At 36.7% G+C, this 19,840-nt stretch overlaps 1 non-coding gene across 1 annotated transcript; it reads right to left on the reverse strand.

Annotated features, from left to right (window-relative positions):
* Nucleotides 1–4,415: 4,415 nt before the first annotated feature.
* Nucleotides 4,416–4,522, reverse strand: LOC141670097 (small nucleolar RNA R71). Its single transcript, XR_012554344.1, has one exon. It is a non-coding gene; the product is annotated as a small nucleolar RNA R71 (small nucleolar RNA).
* Nucleotides 4,523–19,840: the final 15,318 nt, after the last annotated feature.

Here is a 19,840-nt window from a genome sequence, read left to right on the forward strand (position 1 = left end):
AAAGTTTGATACTCAACTTAATACACTGGAATCTCAGAACCTAAACCTAACTTGTGCACTTGGAATGACACCAAGGCCTACCCTAGGCCTCCCTGGGCCTACTCCCAAAGTTGACTCTCCCTTGATCCAGTGACACTCAAACTGCCCTGTTTTGCTCCCACTTTATACCCTTGGTTGTAACTCTAAACTCCCAAAATATGGCTTGTAAACCTCCCGTATACTCCCTAGTATCCGTGCTAACTGAGGCCTAATGCGGGCCTACCCATAACACCACTTTATGACCTCCAAAGTACACCAAACCTAAATTGTCCCTTATTTTAAAAGATTTAATGCTTTCGTGTGTGCACCTTACTAAATGGTAGGTTTTATTTAATCTAATACTTCTGGACTCAAATATAATTCAAGTCCTAACTCTCTGCATCTCAGGCCTACCAAGGCCTAAGAAATGCCCATTCCAAACTCACCTACAACTAGTGTGCAAATTTGGAAAAACCAAGTGTCCTACTCTAATCCTTCCAACTTAACTCCCACTTTAAAACCAAGAAATCAACCTTAACCCAAACAACCCTACTGCACTAATACCTCAACAAGTGGGGAGACCATTCATACTCTAATGCACCTCCTTGCAAACAATTTACTACAAGAAATTCAAGTTAACAATTTATCACGATTTCGGCTAAACATGAAAGATCATTTCTTACAAATTCGACTTTAAACACATACCCAATACTAGTAATCATGCATAGTATCTTACTTTAACTAATTTTAGCAAAATAACATGGCAACAACTCTTATTATGCACAAACAAATTCGAATTTCAAGAGTTTAATCATGTATGCATGTTTTCGAATATAGTAGCAAAAGTATCATGGTTTTCCATCAAAATCTCATCTTAAAACTAACATGCAAGACTAGAAAAGACCATAAAATGAATGATCACTAACATCAAAGAGTTTTATCAAGTTTCTTTTACAAAAATACATAAGACTAGCATATAATTAATGTATCTCATGGAGAAGCCTTGGATTCACAAGAATCAAGGTTTTTTCTCTTTGAGTTTAAACAAAAACACAACATGCAACCATAAACCATCAACTTTCAAGCATAAGAATCTTTGAGAAGTGAGTAAACTAATCATGGGAAGTGAAATTATACTAGAAGAGGGTGAGAAATTGATGAAAATGGAAGGGAATGGGGGAGTTGGGGGTGTTTGGCCGAGAGGAAGAAGGAGGGAGAAGAGAGAAAGAAAAATGAGTGGAGTGGAATGTGGTGGAGTGTTTGAGTGTTCAAGTGAGTTTAATCATCTCATTTTTTTTACTTTTATACACATACAAATTTACCCCTCTCCTTTTTAAAGGCAAGATTTGAATGCAACGTTAATTGAGTAATTTGGCTAGTAGAAGAGTGGTTAGTGGGGTTGGAAATTCCAATGGTACCCTTATCTTTGTATTGGGAGTAAAATGCATGCATGGGTATCTAGGTAATTTTCTAATTATTAATCAAATTAATTATAAAGAATAGATTTTATAAACAAAAATATAATTTTAAAAATTACAAGGGTGGTGTGATAAAATAGCTTAGAACTTTTAAAAATTTATAAAAATCATTTTTGAATTTTAATGATGAAAATATTTTTAAAACGATTTTCCTCAAAATAAGGAATACATCTATAAATCACATATAAGAGCAAATAATACATTTCTTGCTTTTAAAAATTCTTAAATAATTTAGCACAATTATTATGCATCAAACCAATAACACAAACACATATCTACAAAATTTCTTTTTTTTGAACAACTAAATCATAGTTATAGAATATTTAATTAACTAATACATGAAATACCGGTTTTAACATCCTTTCCCCCTTAAAGGATTGTGTCCTCAGAATCTAAGAGAACAAATGAGGATACCGGGAATGCATCTCAGACTCTTGCTCCCATGTCGATTCTTCGACTTTGGGATTTCTCCAAAGCACTTTCACTATCTTTATTGACTTATTTCCAAGACTCTTCTCTTGCCAGTCGAGTATTTTGACAGGTTGCTCCACATAAGACAAATCTTTCTAAATTTCTAACGGCGCATACTCTATTATATGATTGACATCCGGATTATACTTTTTAGGAAAAGACACGTGGAATAAATTATGAACATGCTAATATTGAGGTGGTAGAGCATACTTCCCTTGTCTGTCTTGAGCAGCAATTAGTCTCTTCCGAATTAAGGCGACTGTTTCCTTCATTTGCTGAACTAATTCAGGGCCGAGAACTTTTCCTTCTCCTACCTCGTCCCAATTTGTCGGTGTTAAGTGGCATTTTTGACACTTATTTATGCTCTAATAAGCTTTGAGTTGGTGTATTTGTACTCAAGTTATTTATGTTTTAACGTTTTTTCAAGTAATTTTGCATTTCAGGCTTTACTTCGTGAATCAGGTGAATTAGCATTATTTTGATGCTAATATGGTGTTTAGGATGTGTTGGAATAAAAGCTTGGAAGATTGGCTCGAAGCTGCAAGGAATAAAGAAGAAGAAAAAAATAAAGTTTTGGCCAAAGGCAGGCGCGCCGGCGCTGGTATAGCGCACGGCTGCGCCGGGGAACAGAAAGTCAGCGCGCATGCGCTGGTGAAGCGCGCGGCCGCGTTGGGTCGGGATAAACAAATCCTGATTCTTTTGCAATTCGAATTCTGAACTTCTGGGAATGCATGGACTGCTATATAAACTTAACTTAGGTCATTTCTCAAGAAAGATTCAGATATCCAGAGGTTTCAAGACATCAAGGAGGGAGAAGACGGCAAGAGACCTTTTGGCACAATTCAACAAAGGCGAAGACGATCTAGTTTATTCTTGTGAATCTTTGTTTTGAGTTGTAATTTGGATGCTTGTTTCTTGTTTTGCTGAACCTATATTCTTTTTTGTACTTTGGTTTATTTATTCGTATAAAGAATATGTTTGCTATATCATGTTTTCATTGGAACCCACTTTGGCGATGAGTTCAATTATGGGCTAATCGTTATCGTGGGGTTCTAGCGGATTTATTTATGGATTTCTTTAGTTAAATTATTTGAGGCCTTAATATGTGGTGATTGTATGATATCCTAGTTATGGTTGTGCTTATTCTTCTTATGAGCGTCGCGAACTTATAAGATAGCGTGTTAATTCTTAATGAAGCGAAAGTGAATTTAAGGATTTAGAACTTGCCATGCTAGCATAGGTTCATGTATTGTTATGCATGATTCGTAGGTAATTTTACCCATCTTACTTGTCCTATGTAATCAAGATGGATAACTTGTACTTAAACCGTTATGTTGTCAAATTCTATACACATATAGGATCTCAATATAATTGGTGCCTATTCAACTTCTATCTCTTTTGTGGATGTCTGGTAGAACGGTACTCGTGCAACAAAAGTTGGCGTTTATCAGTTTCGTGTTGTTTGATTAGTGTCATCACCATTGCATGCTAAGGTTGAGAATAATAAGGCTATTTAATGAAGTTAGAATCCCATGTTTGTCATATATATTAATCCAGTCTATTTTATTCTCTTAGTTATAATTGTTAGCATAATTCTTAGTTATCAACATTCTCAATTTGTTATTGTCTTAGCATTGAATAATAACCATACATTGTTGCTTAGGTGCATGAATTAATTAGTTAACCAATACAGTCTCTATGGGATCGAATCTGTTTTATATCTTATACTACTTGCGAATTCGTATACTTGCGTGTAATATTAGCGCGTGTTTAGCGACTAACAAGTTTTTGGCACCGCTGCCGGGGACTGCAGTGTTAATTACTAGTTTATTTGCTTTCCATCAGTGGTCGTTAAAGTTCATTGACTTGGACATTGTTACTTATTTGTTTCTTTGTTTTATTTCAGGCAATCTAGCGAGGGTGTATGCATACGCGTTCGCGTACTCGTAAGAGAACACTGGATAAAGCCGAGGAAGAACTTGTGGTAATTCGCAGGGAAGTTTCTGAGGAAAAAAAGAAGATAGAAGAAGAAGAGAAAGATGAAGAGCCAATTATAGTAGCTATGGGTTATCAAGTAGAAAATCTGAAGGCTTTGATGGACTATTCTAAGCCAAAGATTAATGACATTCATTCTAGCATCATTAGACCAGCCATCGCGACTAACACTTTTGAGATCAAGTCAAGCACGATCCAAATGATACAGAACTCAGTTCAGGGGGTTCTCCTACCAAAGACCCTAACATGCACATCAGGGATTTTATTGAGATCTGCGATACTTTCAAGTTCAATGGTGTGACTGAAGATGCTATCAAGCTGCGACTCTTCCCATTCTCTTTGAGGGACAAAGCTAAGTGCTGGTTACACTCTCTACCGGTAGGGTCTATCACAACTTGGGAAGATCTTGCTCAAAATTTTCTCACTAAATTTTTTCCCATGGCGAAGACTGCAGCAATCAGAAATGCTCTTACCCAGTTCGCGCAGCAAACTGGAGAATCTCTGTGTGAGGCTTGGGATCGATATAAGGAGATGCTAAGGAAGTGTCCACACCATGGCATGCCTCATTGGATGATTATCAACTGTTTCTATAATGGATTGGGTCCTACTTCTAGGCCCATGCTTGATGCAGCATCAGGAGGAGCCTTGTGGGCTAAGAGTTACGATGAAGCTTATGAACTTATTGAACTGATGGCTGCTAATGAGTACTAGAATCCTTCCCAGAGACTGACTCAAGGAAAACTAGCAGGAATTTTTGGAGTTGGACGCAGTAGCTTCTATAGATGCCCATCATAAGGCTTTGACAATGGAGGTGGACACTTTGGCTAATTATGGAGTTAATCAAATTACTAGTATATGAGCTTTGTGCTGATGCCCATGAGACTGATCAGTGCGTAATTTCTAATGAATCAGCTCAGTTCATGAGTAACTTCAAGCGATCATAGCAACCTGTGCCAGCCACCTATCATCCTAACAACCGTAATTATCCTAATTTCAGTTGGAGCAATGCTCAGAATGCGGTTCAACAGCCTTATCAGCAGTATCCAGCTAAGCAGTACAACCCCCTGGGTTTCAACAACCGCAGTATGCACCAAAATAACAACTCCAGCTACAACAAGCTAATGAAAAATTTGAATTAGAGGAGTTGAAACTTATGTGCAAGAGCCAAGCCATTTCTATCCAGACCTTGGAAAATCAAATTGGGCAAATTGCCAATGCCTTTCTAAATCGTCAACCTGGTACACTACCTAGTGACACTGAAGTATCAGGAAAGAAGGAAGCTAAGGAGCAGGTAAAGGCAATCACGTTAAGGTCTGGAAAGGTTGCGAATTCCGAACAAACTCAAGAGTCAACTGAAGAAGCTGAGGTTGAGAAAGAAGCAAAACAGCAGGATGAAGAAATTAAACCAAGGAAGACTACTATTGAGCACACTCTGCCTGAGGGTAATACAGGGGAGAAACAGATCTATCCTCCACCGCCTTTTCCTAAGAGGCTGTAGAAGAAAAAGCTGGACAAGCAATTTGAGAAGTTTCTGGAGGTGTTCAAGAAACTTCATATCAACATACCTTTCACTGAGGCTCTTGAGCAGATGCCTAGCTATGCAAGGTTTATGAAGGGTATTCTCTCTCGGAAGGTGAAGCTAGATAATTTAGAGACTGTCGCTCTCACGGAGGAATGCAGTGCTGTGCTGTAGCAGAAGTTACCTCCAAAGCATAAAGATCCAGGAAGCTTCATTATTCCATGTACTATTGGAAGTGTCTTTTGAAAGATGCTTATGTGACTTGGGAGCTAGCATCAATTTGATGCCTTTGTCAATCTTCAAACAGTTGGACTTGCCTGATCCAAAACCAACTTACATGACCTTACAGTTGGCCGACCGTTCTATTACGTATCCATGAGGTATTGTAGAGGATGTCTTGGTCAAGGTTGATAAACTCATTTTCTCTGCTGATTTTGTCATTCTGATTTCGAGAAAGATAAAAAGATTCCCATAATCTTGGGAAGGACCATTGATAAGTGGCATTTTATGCCACATAGAACGTCTTAAAATAGCTTAAATTGGTGTCTTGAAATCAAGTATTTTGAATATTTGATGCATTTTTCTAGTGTTTGTGCATTTCAGGGTATTAGTTGCATTTCGGAGGGGTAATCATCAAGAATAAGCCTTGGCATGTGTTCAGCATTGCGAGAGGAAAGAAAGGTGCAGATTACAGCGAAGAAACAGAGCAAACCCAGGAATTTTCCAGTAGGGTTCTGAGCGCCCGCTCAGCTATGCTGAGCGGTCGCGCAGAAAGCTGAGCGCCCGCTCAGCTATGCTGAGCGGCCGCGCAGGGTCGGGAAAAAAGATAATTTGTTTTAGACTTCTACTTCTGTTTGGCTTCCAACTTCTATGTAATCTGAGTTTTATGGGACTATTATATAAGTAGATTTAGAGACGTTTTCACAAGAGAGGATCGTTGTATTAAGCAAGGAGAGAAGGAGATAAGGAAGAAGACCGTTTTAGCACACCGCAACGAAGAGGAAATATATTTTCTTGTGATTCTTTATTTCGTTGTAACGTTGGATGCTAGTTTTCTTTGCTTTGAACCTATTTACTCTTGTGATGTACTCTGGTTTAATATAATTAGTTTAGTTATTATTCTCTTGTGTTTGTTTATCATGTTTTCATATGAACCCATGATAACGATAAGTGCTATTATAACGACTCGTATATTTTTATACTGTTTAAATGTGTAATTATTAAATAATTACATAAATAAAGTATGTGTATGGGTTTAGTCAGCTGGATATTATTTTTGTTAATATTTTAATTAATTATGTGTGATTGTGGTGTTCATGTATTAATTGTGTAATTCGTTGTGAAGCCGTGTTGTGTTACTTTTGTATTTAAAGGTGATTTTACTCAGGATTTATTTCCATAAATACTAGAGTTGTCTCAAAAATCATTTTTATGGCTTCAAAATTTTATTAATTATTTTTAGGAATTTTTAAAATTGAGAAATCAATATTTTATCAATTATTTAGCCATATATGATTTTCTGATTTCAATTATTTGTTAAATCCGTATTTAATTCCGGGATTCTTTAAAAATTACAAAATTTATATTTTATTAAGTTTGAAATATTCCAAGAATTTTAAAATTCTTTCCGGAATTTTTGGGATTAATTTTACCCGCGCGTCGATTCGTTAAATTGGTAATGACGGGTATAAATTGCGTTTTAGGAATTGGTTTAAAATTTCGGAATTTATTTTTTTAGTAACTTTGGGATATTTACAACATTTTAAAAGTTAATTTGGTAGCTTTATGGTCAGTTTTTATCCGTAAGTTCATTCGATAAAATTGTATAACACGGGACAAAAATCGGAATTTCAGTCAGTAAGGGGGGACACGTGTTATTATTTCAGCAAATTTTGATGCGTTTCCTGTTTTGATTGGTGGTAACATCTCACCAAAAAAAAATTCACCCGTGTAAACCCCCCCGGTCTCTTCTCTCTCTCGCGTAATCTCTTTGTGCTTTTCTCTCTCAATCTCTCTCTCTCTATTCATTTCTCTCCCTCTCCTTTCCTTTTCTCCTGTTTCTGATTCTTGGTAAGTACTGCGCTACTTGTGCTGTGCCGCCGAGCTCCGTTAATTGCCGCCCTGATCTTGTTCTTTTCTGGCATATACGTATGTATATGTGCGGAGGGGTTCAGTTGGTTGCAGTATTATTTGAGTTGTTGCGGTGTGCTGTGTTGTATGTGACTGACTTACTTTTCTGGCTTATTATTTTCCGGTTACCTTGCCCTTATTTTCCGATTGCCCTGTTTGGTTCCGGTGGAGTACGCGCGTGTGTATACTTGTTTCAATTCAATTTTCCTTCTGAAATTCTTGATGAATTAATTAATATTTTTGGGTGCGAATAATTTATTGATTTATCGATAGAATTTGCGTTAGAAACCCGATATTGTTCGGGTACCCGGAAATTTTATCGCCGACGGTGGACGATGATGACGTTGTTCTGAGTCCTACAATTTAAAATACAAAATATGATTTAAAATACGAATTGTGAATAAAACTGTGAAATGCGATTAAAATTATAAAGTGGGACTGATAATTAATAATTGTATTTCAGTGGTATTGGTGAATTTACGAATTGTTGTTGTTGACTGAAGTCGGTGGTTGGAATTCAGACTGGGTTGGGTTGTTGTGATTGATTTGATGTCGGGATGTTCGACGGGTTAGCCGATAATCAAAGAAGGTGCTGCCCGATTTCTGGAAAATTTAATTACGGAAATACGAGACCGTACCCAATGGCTATCAGAATGTCGATCAATTATATATAACTATTTTGTACGAAATCTGATTATGTGTTGTGATGAAATACTTTACAAAAATTGATAACCCTAATTTCATAAAAGAATAAATATACATATTTTCTGAAAATGAACATCGAACCAACTTTCAAAGGCGTGAACCCTAATTGATACGTGTATTATTATATGAAGTATGTTACGAGTCGGGTTTTGTTAACGTTGGGTAGATGGTTAGCTAGAATATGTCAAGCATAATCGAAGGTCTAAGTTAGGGTGTTTCGACTTTGTAGGTGCTAGACGGAAAACCCAAGAGTTGGCGTTGGATAGCCTAGTGGACTATCGACAAGTTCAGTAAGGTTCCAATCGAAGGACCTGAGTGTTGGAGTTGAATCTAGGGTAATCTAGTGGTTAGACGTTAAAGTCTGAGCGTTCGTGTCGGCTCAAGGTCAATCAATACTATTTGTAAAGCTCTGCAAGGCAAGTACCCCTGAACAAATCTTTTATAGTTCAGTACTATATGAATAATTATTGATTTAAATTACGTAGTGGAACAGGACGATTTAAGTTACGTATCCCCTGGGTTTTAAATTGTTTTGTTAACTTGGTTTTGGGGGAAAAGTAAATTCTGAAATACCTATCTCTAAGTTCTGAATAAAATGAAAATGTTTTGGAAAATGTGCTGTGTTATAATTGTTTTGATAAGAGATAGGTAAGTGATTTGGAAAACTGGATAAAAATGATCAGATAATTGGATGAGTGTGCGCAGAAGGCCGTAACGGCCTGGAAGTTAGCGTAAGAGGCGAAGTGGTTATGCACCCTATTATAACCACCAGCCCAGCGTGACAGAGACCTAGCTAGTCTCTGAGTTCCGGAACAAGTTTCATAGGATAGCCTGATCAGCTGTCTCACCAGGGATCATCCAATGCTTTTATATCTGAGCAAGTGATTTTGAGGTTCCCGGAGAGGAACAAGTTTTATAGGTCCTGTGATGGGACAAGTTTTATAGATCCTGTGATGGGATAAGTTTTATGGTTCCCGTAACGGGACAAATGGTTTTATGGGTCCTGCAATGGGACGGAAAATTTGAAAATAAAAGAGCATGCTAAAATTTAAGTTTGGTATTTATGCACAACACATAAGTAATGATTTGGTTTTTTTTATAGAGCATGCTTGTTTTGATATCCAGTTTATACCTGTTTTACATGTTTCTGGCAAGTTATGATTTCTGTTCCTATAATTGTTTATCATAAACTGTTTTTTTGATTATTATTCATATAGTGGTACTGCTGAGCAATTGATTGCTCACCTTTGCAAAATGTTTTATATATGTATTGCAGATACCTAGGAGATTCTTCAGTAGTAGTCGGGGCAGAGTTCCAGTTCCTTCTGTGTCAGGCTCCTCTGAGGTAGTTGTGTTGGACCCAAGCGGGTCTGTTGAGTTGCTGGATAAAGATAGTGTTATTTGGATTGTCCTTAGTAAGTTAGTTTTGTGATGGTTGTAACCTAAGTCATACTTAAACCTGGAAAAGGTCTTGGTAAAGGGGTCGAGATTATGTATAATTAATAATTTGGGTTATATTGTTTATTAGTATTGTTGTTAGTGACGTCAACTCCTGACCCCGGGGTTGTGGTCGTCACAGTTGGTATCAGAGCTACAGGTTTGAGTCCCTGATTTAGGTTAGAAATAAAGTCAGAAGAGTGCAAGAAGGTTTGTTCTATATAGATTTGAGTCAGCAACTCAACCAGAGGAGCGAGTCGGTGAGTTTAGTCAAGGGTTCGAAGGCGTAACCCTATTTTCTGTTGGGAATTGGCTGGAACTGTCCTAGATTTTTAGTAAGTCTCCCTCATATATAGGTATCATTGGAAATGTCTAGTTGAGGTTTCTAGTTTCTTTTCTCGAGCGAGCGTATCTGATCATGAAAGTTTAGGTGGAAGGGTAATAGTTAGCGGTTGCCATGACAGCCGAGTCCCATAGTGAATATGGATTAGTACTGAGGTTTATACCCTGAGCCTTATATTTCTTTCCTCGAAGGTTCTATCGGTTGATTTGGGCATACAATACATATGATGTGACTATTTGTCTCTGTGACAAAGGGTCTGGTGGGACGCCACTGAATTATGTGTTGTAAGCTGTATGGTACTAAGACTGGCCATCTTACGTACTTGTATGGTTGCTCCCAGTCATATCCGCATTTCCTTCATGTTTCTTATAGAATGAATTATCCTGATTTCGAAATTTTATTTGGTACTTTAGGGCGATGAATTCTTTCGATAATCATTGTGGTCAGATCTTCCTAGTTATGGAAAGTAATCGAAGAATTGACCGTTAGGAGAAATAAAAGTTCTATATCCGGTTGCTATTTTGGGAATGACGATAACGGAAAGGATTTGTGATCCATTGGAAAAGGTTGTTGTCTTAGAAAAGTTAATTCAGTGATTGTCGAGTCTATGGCAAATGATAGGGAACTGCCTTTAAAAGAATAGTTGGCTGAAACTTGGACTAGTAGGCCTAGCAGAGGTCCTTAAATTGACCTAGGTTGCGAGGTTGTTTGTTGATACTTGTGGCTGAAATAGCCAACCTCGTTTTATTAGTTGGTTAGTGATACATATGGTTATTAATATGTTATGTGTCATAATATTGTGAACCGTGGAATGGAGTGGTGGAAGATGGTTAGTATATTTGTTGGTGGTTTGGTTGATGTTGATGCAATAATATGGTTGTTAGTTGATTGTTGGTGTCGGCTTGAACCCGACTGATAGTCAGTAATATAGAGGAAATGCTGCCTAATTTTTTTTGAAAAATACCCTACTTTTAAAGATACAACGTATACTATGATTTGTTAGTGGGATTTAAGATGATACTCCAATTAGTCAATTCAAGAGGAGGAGTTGGTTAATTCTATCAGTTAATGGTCAGTTATATAGAAGTCAGTTCCAATTATATGAAGTTAAATACTAACGTGGTTTTCAAATTCGAAAACAAAGAATGTTCAATGTTTCGAATGCGGTCATAAGGGTCATGCTGCGTTGGAATGTAATCCAGAAAATCCAGGAGTTATTCGCTACCATTTTAGGAAGGTTATTACAATTAGTTGTGGAACGGTTTCTCAAGGAACTACATCCCAAAGGTCAATATCCAACATAGTTAGAGACAGAACTTCCGGAATGACCAAAAGATCGGGTGTTTAGGATTTGGATGTAATGCACCTGATCTGACTCCCTTTGAGCTAGAGAAGTTTGACATGATTTTAGTAACGAATTGGTTGTCCTTTCATAAGACAAAGATTAACTCAGGAGAAACGAATAGTAAAGCGTATGGAAGCCAGTAGTAGGGTGAGTTGCTAAAGGAAGGAGTAAGATAAGAAGCTCTTTCAATCATGTGAAGAAAAGAGTTAATAAGCTAAGGAGATAAAGTAGATCCACCTTGTGTAAAGATACGAAGAATAAAATACTTAAGTTGAAGGAAGTTGAGTAATATATAATTGCCTTGGAATTTATTTGAAGGCCAGTGGGGCGAAATAATTAGTTCGATAATTGTAAAAGATATTAGTAAAGGAAAATAAGCATACCAGATATAGTACCTTGGTTGGCACCAAAGATGTTGCTAAAAAGAAGAATGAAATTATGAGATTATGTACTGTTTATCGAGAGATTAACAAAACGACGAATAAGAATAAGTAACCCCTATCTAAAACTGATTACTTTTGTGACCTAATTCAAGGAGTGTGTTATTTCTCGGGGATTGACTTAAGATCCAGCTTGAGGACGTATTGAAGACTGCAGTTAAAACGAAATATGGGCATCATAATTTTTGATAATGTTATTTGGATTAACAAGTGTATCAGTTAGCGAACATGGTGTATAAGGAGTGCTTGAATAAGCATGATTGTATTTATTGATAACATCCTCAGTTATTCAAGAATCAAGGATGTCCATGTGGAACGCCCAAGGATTTCCCTACGAGGATTAAAAGGGAAGAAATATACGTTAAATTTTCCAGAATAAATTGTAGCTGAGATAAATAAGGGATATCAATTGTTTCATCAAAAATCGCCTAAGCAAGGTCGGTGTAGTAACAGATGCCCTGTATAGAATGAAAGGATTGAATGTAATTAAGATCATTGAGGAATTAACAAAAGAATTGGAAAGAGTGGAATGTAAGGTTCAAATATCTGAAGGTGAAAAGAAGTGAAGATATAAGATTACTTTCCAGTCTTAACTGTTGGAGAGAAGCAAGAAGTGTTCGAACGTTTGGAAACCAAATTAAAAATGAGCATCGCTTATCATTCGTAGACGAAGGGTCAAAGTAAAAGCACGATTCAGGTAATATAAGATATGTTGAGAGTATATAGTTTGAATCCAAAAGGAAACTGTGGTAATCACCTACTATTGATTGAGTCTTCTATGTTAATAATTATCATGTCAGTAGGGAATGCTATCTTGCGAAGCCCTGGGTGAGCATAAGTGTGAGTTCCCCTCTATTGAGAGAAAGTAGGAGTATAAATGTTGTTAGGTCCTGAGTCAACTCAGCGCACCAAGGACGTAGTGGTGTTGATTCGGAAAAGAGTTGGAGCAGTTTGGGATGGACAAAGAAAGAAGACGAATTTGTATCGAAAGAGTATGGATATAAAAGTAGGATCGTGGGTATTGGAAAAATTTCACCTTGAAAGATATTGGTTAGGATTGATTAGAACGGGCGAGTCGAGTCCTAAATATATGTACCCGTTGGAGGTATCGAGTAAGATAGATGAAGTGCTCATGAGTTAGCATTGTCATTATAGTTGCAGACATTTATAATGAGTTCTGCATGTTATTGTTAAAGCGATATGTTCTTGATTCGAACCGAATCATTGAGTAGGAGCCAATGGGCTCTCATCCAAATTGTTCTGCGTGGAATGATTGACCCAGATCCTAGGTTATTATGAGTGAGTCCTTAGGAATGAGTATATATCCTTAGGGAATGTGCTTTGAATGAATCCTCGAGTAGGAGAGTCTACTTGGGAGATTGAGTCAGATATGCTTGACAAATATCCTCACTTGTTTGGTTAAAATTCAGATTCTGAGGACAGAATCTTTTTAAGGAGGGAAGATTATAACGACTCGTATATTTTTATACTGTTTAAATGTGTAATTATTAAATAATTACATAAATAAAGTATGTGTATGGGTTCAGTCAGCTGGATATTATTTTTGTTAATATTTTAATTAATTATGTGTGATTGTGGTGTTCATGTATTAATTGTGTAATTCGTTGTGAAGCCGTGTTGTGTTACTTTTGTATTTAAAGGTGATTTTACTCAGGATTTATTTCCATAAATACTAGAGTTGTCTCAAAAATCATTTTTATGGCTTCAAAATTTTATTAATTATTTTTAGGAATTTTTAAAATTGAGAAATCAATATTTCATCAATTATTTAGCCATATATGATTTTCTGATTTCAATTATTTGTTAAATCCATATTTAATTCCAGGATTCTTTAAAAATTACGAAATTTATATTTTATTAAGTTTGAAATATTCCAAGAATTTTAAAATTCTTTTCGGAATTTTTGGGATTAATTTTACCCGCGCGTTGATTCGTTAAATTGGTAATGACGGGTATAAATTGCGTTTTAGGAATTGGTTTAAAATTTCGGAATTTATTTTTTTAGTAACTTTGGGATATTTACAACATTTTAAAAGTTAATTTGGTAGTTTTATGGTCAGTTTTTATCCGTAAGTTCATTCGATAAAATTGTATAACACGGGACAAAAATCGGAATTTCAGTCAGTAAGGGGGGACACGTGTTATTATTTCAGCAAATTTTGATGCGTTTCCTGTTTTGATTGGTGGTAACATCTCACCAAAAAAAAATTCACCCGTGTATACCCCCCCGGTCTCTTCTCTCTCTCGCGTAATCTCTCTGTGCTTTTCTCTCTCAATCTCTCTCTCTATTCATTTCTCTCCCTCTCCTTTCTTTCTCTGTTTTTTTTCTTATCCCCACCTATCTTTCCTTTTCTCCTGTTTCTGATTCTTGGTAAGTACTGCGCTGCTTGTGCTGTGCCGCCGAGCTCCGTTAATTGCCGCCCTGATCTTGTTCTTTTCTGGCATATACATATGTACATGTGCGGAGGGGTTCAGTTGGTGGCAGTATTATTTGAGTTGTTGCTGTGTGCTGTGTTGTATGTGACTGACTTACTTTTCCGGCTTATTATTTTCCGGTTACCTTGCCCTTATTTTCCGATTGCCCTGTTTGGTTCCGGTGTAGTACGCGCGTGTATATACTTATTTCAATTCAATTTTCCTTCTGAAATTCTTGATGAATTAATTAATATTTTTGGGTGCAAATAATTTATTGATTTATCGATAGAATTTGCGTTGGAAACGCCATAATGTTCGGGTACCCGGAAATTTTATCGCCGTCGGCGATGAGCCTCGGCGAGCCGACGGTGGACGGTGATGACGTTGTTCTGAGTCCTACAATTTAAAATACAAAATATGATTTAAAATACGAATTGTGAATAAAACTGTGAAATGCGATTAAAATTATAAAGTGGGGCTGATAATTAATAATTGTATTTAAGTGGTATTGGTGAATTTGCGAATTGTTGTTGTTGACTGAAGTCGGTGGTTGGAATTCGGATTGGGTTGGGTTGTTGTGATTGATTTGATGTCGGGATGTTCGACGGGTTAGCCGATAATCAAAGAAGGTGCTGCCCGATTTATGGAAAATTTAATTACGGAAATACGAGGCCGTACCCAATGGCTATCGGAATGTCGATCAATTATATATAACTATTTTGTACGAAATCTGATTATGTGTTGTGATGAAATACTTTACGAAAATCGATAACCCTAATTTCATAAAAGAATAAATATACCTATTTTCTGAAAACGAACACCGAACCAACTTTCAAAGGCGTGAACCCTAATTGATACGTGTATTATTATATGAAGTATGTTACGAGTCTGGTTTTGTTAACGTTGGGTAGATGGTTAGCTTGAATATGTCAAGCATAATCGAAGGTCTAAGTTAGGGTGTTTCGACTTTGTAGGTGCTAGACGGAAAATCCAAGAGTTGGCGTTGGATAGCCTAGTGGACAATCGACAAGTTCAGTAAGGTTCCAATCGAAGGACCTGAGTGTTGGAGTTGAATCTAGGGTAATCTAGTGGTTAGACGTTAAAGTCTGAGCGTTCGTGTCGGCTCAAGGTCAATCAATACTATTTGTAAAGCTCTGTAAGGCAAGTACCCCTGAACAAATCTTTTATAGTTCAGTACTATATGAATAATTGTTGATTTAAATTACGTAGTGGAATAGAACGATTTAAGTTACGTATCCCCTGGGTTTTAAATTGTTTTGTTAACTTGGTTTTGGGGGAAAAGTAAATTATGAAATACCTATCTCTAAGTTCTGAATAAAATGAAAATGTTTTGGAAAATGTGCTGTGTTATAATTGTTTTGATAAGAGATAGGTAAGTGATTTGGAAAACTGGATAAAAATGATCAGATAATTGGATGAGTGTGCGCAGAAGGCCATAACGGCCCGAAAGTTAGCGTAAGAGGCGAAGTGGTTGTGCACCCTATTATAACCACCAGCCCAGCGTGACAGAGACCTAGCTAGTCTCTGAGTTCCGGAACAAGTTTCATAGGATAGCCTGATCAGCTGTCTCACCAGGGATCATCCAATGCTTTTATATCTGAGCAAGTGATTTTGAGGTTCCCGGAGAGGAACAAGTTTTATAGGTCTTGTGATGGGACAAGTTTTATAGATCCTGTGATGGGATAAGTTTTATGGTTCTCGTAACGGGACAAATGGTTTTATGGGTCCTGCAATGGGACGGAAAATTTAAAAATGAAAGAGCATGCTAAAATTTAAGTTTGGTATTTATGCAGAACACATAACTAATGATTTGGTTTTTTTTTATAGAGCATGCTAGTTTTGATATCCAGTTTATACCTGTTTTACATGTTTCTGGCAAGTTATGATTTCTGTTCCTATAATTGTTTATCATAAACTATTTTTTTGATTATTATTCATATACTGGTACTGCTGAGCAATTGATTGCTCACCTTTGCAAAATGTTTTATATATGTATTGCAGATACCTAGGAGATTCTTCAGTAGTAGTCGGGGCAGAGTTCCAGTTCCTTCTGTGTCAGGCTCCTCTGAGGTAGTTGTGTTGGACCCAAGCGGGTCTGTTGAGTTGCTGGATAAAGATAGTGTTATTTGGATTGTCCTTAGTAAGTTGGTGTTGTGATGGTTGTAACCTAAGTCATACTTAAACCTGGAAAAGGTCTTGGTAAAGGGGTCGAGATTATGTATAATTAATAATTTGGGTTATATTGTTTATTAGTATTGTTGTTAGTGACGTCAACTCCTGACCCCGGGGTTGTGGTCGTCACAGTTGGTATCAGAGCTACATGTTTGAGTCCCTGATTTAGGTTAGAAATAGAGTCATAAGAGTGCAAAAAGGTTTGTTCTATATAGATTTGAGTCAGCAACTCAACCAGAGGAGCGAGTCGGTGAGTTTAGTCAAGGGTTCGAAGGCGTAACCCTATTTTCTGTTGGGAATTGGCTGGAACTGTCCTAGATTTTTAGTAAGTCTCCCTTATATATAGGTATCATTGGAAATGTCTAGTTGAGGTTTCTAGTTTCTTTTCTCGATCAAGCGTATCTGATCATGAAAGTTTAGGTGGAAGGGTAATAGTTAGCGGTTTCCATGACAGCCGAGTCCCATAGTGAATATGGATTAGTACTGAGGTTTATACCCTGAGCCTTATATTTCTTTCCTCGAAGGTTCTATCGGTTGATTTGGGCATACAATACATATGATGTGACTATTTATCTCTGTGATAAAGGGTCTGGTGGGACGCCACTGAATTATGTGTTGTAAGCTGTATGGTACTAAGACTGGCCATCTTACGTACTTGTATGGTTGCTCCCAGTCATATCCGCATTTCCTTCATGTTTCTTATAGAATGAATTATCCTGATTTCGAAATTTTATTTGGTACTTTAGGGCGATGAATTCTTTCGATAATCATTGTGGTCAGATCGTCCTAGTTATGGAAAGTAATCGAAGAATTAACCGTTAGGAGAAATAAAAGTTCTATATCCGGTTGCTATTTTGGGAATGACGATAATGGAAAGGATTTGTGATCCATTGGAAAAGGTTGTTGTCTTAGAAAAGTTAATTCAGTGATTGTCGAGTCTATGGCAAATGATAGGGAACTGCCTTTAAAAGAATAGTTGGCTGAAACTTGGACTAGTAGGCCTAGCAGAGGTCCTTAAGTTGACCTAGGTTGCGAGGTTGTTTGTTGATACTTGTGGCTGAAATAGCCAACCTCGTTTTATTAGTTGGTTAGTGATACATATGGTTATTAATATGTTATGTGTCATAATATTGTGAACCGTGGAATGGAGTGGTGGAAGATGGTTAGTATATTTGTTGGTGGTTTGGTTGATGTTGATGGATTAATATGGTTGTTAGTTGATTGTTGGTGTCGGCTTGAACCCGACTGATAGTCAGTAATATAGAGGAAATGCTGCCCAATTTTTTTTGAAAAATACCCTACTTTTAAAGATACAACGTATACTATGATTTGTTAGTGGGATTTAAGATGATACTCCAATTAGTCAATTCAAGAGGAGGAGTTGGTTAATTCTATCAGTTAATGGTCAGTTATATAGAAGTCAGTTCCAATTATATGAAGTTAAATACTAACGTGGTTTTCAAATTCGAAAACAAAGAATGTTCAGTGTTTGGAATGCGGTCATAAGGGTCATGCTGCGTTGGAATATAATCCAGAAAATCCAGGAGTTATTCGCTACCATTTTAGGAAGGTTATTACAAGGAGTTGTGGAACGGTTTCTCAATGCACTACATCCCAAAGGTCAATATCCAACGTAGTTAGAGACAGAACTTCCGGAATGACCAAAAGATCGGGTGTTTAGGATTTGGATGTAATGCACCTGATCTGACTCCCTTTGAGCTAGAGAAGTTTGACATAATTTTAGTAACGAATTGGTTGTCCTTTCATAAGGCAAAGATTAACTCAGGAGAAACGAATAGTAAAGCGTATGGAAGCCAGTAGTAGGGTGAGTTGCTAAAGGAAGGAGTAAGATAAGAAGCTCTTTCAATCATGTGAAGAAAAGAGTTAATAAGCTAAGGAGATAAAGTAGATCCACCTTGTGTAAAGATACGAAGAATAAAATACTTAAGTTGAAGGAAGTTGAGTAATATATAATTGCCTTGGAATTTCTTTGAAGGCCAGTGGGGCGAAATAATTAGTTCGATAATTGTAAAAGATATTAGTAAAGGAAAATAAGCATACCAGATATAGTACCTTGGTTGGCACCAAAGATGTTGCTAAAAAAAAGAATGAAATTATGAGATTATGTACTGTTTATCGAGAGATTAACAAAACGATGAATAAGAATAAGTAACCCCTATCTAAAACTGATTACTTTTGTGACCTAATTCAAGGAGTGTGTTATTTCTCGGGGATTGACTTAAGATCCAGCTTGAGGACGTATTGAAGACTGCAGTTAAAATGAAATATGGGCATCATAATTTTTGATAATGTTATTTGGATTAACAAGTGTATCAGTTAGCGAACATGGTGTATAAGGAGTGCTTGAATAAGCATGATTGTATTTATTGATAATATCCTCAGTTATTCAAGAATCAAGGATGTCCATGTGGAACGCCCAAGGATTTCCCTACGAGGATTAAAAGGGAAGAAATATATGTTAAATTTTCCAGAATAAATTGTAGCTGAGATAAACAAGGGATATAAATTGTTTCATCAAAAATCGCCTAAGCAAGGTCGGTGTAGTAACAGATGCCCTGTATAGAATGAAAGGATTGAATGTAATTAAGATCATTGAGGAATTAACAAAAGAATTGGAAAGAGTGGAATGTAAGGTTCAAATATCTGAAGGTGAAAAGAAGTGAAGATATAAGATTTAAGTTTGGTATTTATGCACAACACATAACTAATGATTTGGTTTTTTTATAGAGCATGCTAGTTTTGATATCCAGTTTATACCTGTTTTACATATTTCTGGCAAGTTATGATTTCTGTTTCTATAATTGTTTATCATAAACTATTTTTTTGATTATTATTCATATAGTGGTACTGCTGAGCAATTGATTGCTCACCTTTGCAAAATGTTTTATATATGTATTGCAGATACCTAGGAGATTCTTCAGTAGTAGTCGGGGCAGAGTTCCAGTTCCTTCTGTGTCAGGCTCCTCTGAGGTAGTTGTGTTGGACCCAAGCGGGTCTGTTGAGTTGCTGGATAAAGATAGTGTTATTTGGATTGTCCTTAGTAAGTTGGTTTTGTGATGGTTGTAACCTAAGTCATACTTAAACCTGAAAAAGGTCTTGGTAAAGGGGTCGAGATTATGTATAATTAATAATTTGGGTTATATTGTTTATTAGTATTGTTGTTAGTGACGTCAACTCCTGACCCCGGGGTTGTGGTCGTCACAGCTATCATGGGCTAATCGTGATCATGGGGTCGTAACAGATTTACTATGGAATTCTTTAGTTAGGTGTTTAATACCTTAGTGTGTGATGATTGTATGATATCTAGTA

This window comes from Apium graveolens, chromosome 6 (assembly GCF_009905375.1).
Source record: "Apium graveolens cultivar Ventura chromosome 6, ASM990537v1, whole genome shotgun sequence".
Lineage (NCBI taxonomy): Eukaryota > Viridiplantae > Streptophyta > Magnoliopsida > Apiales > Apiaceae > Apium > Apium graveolens.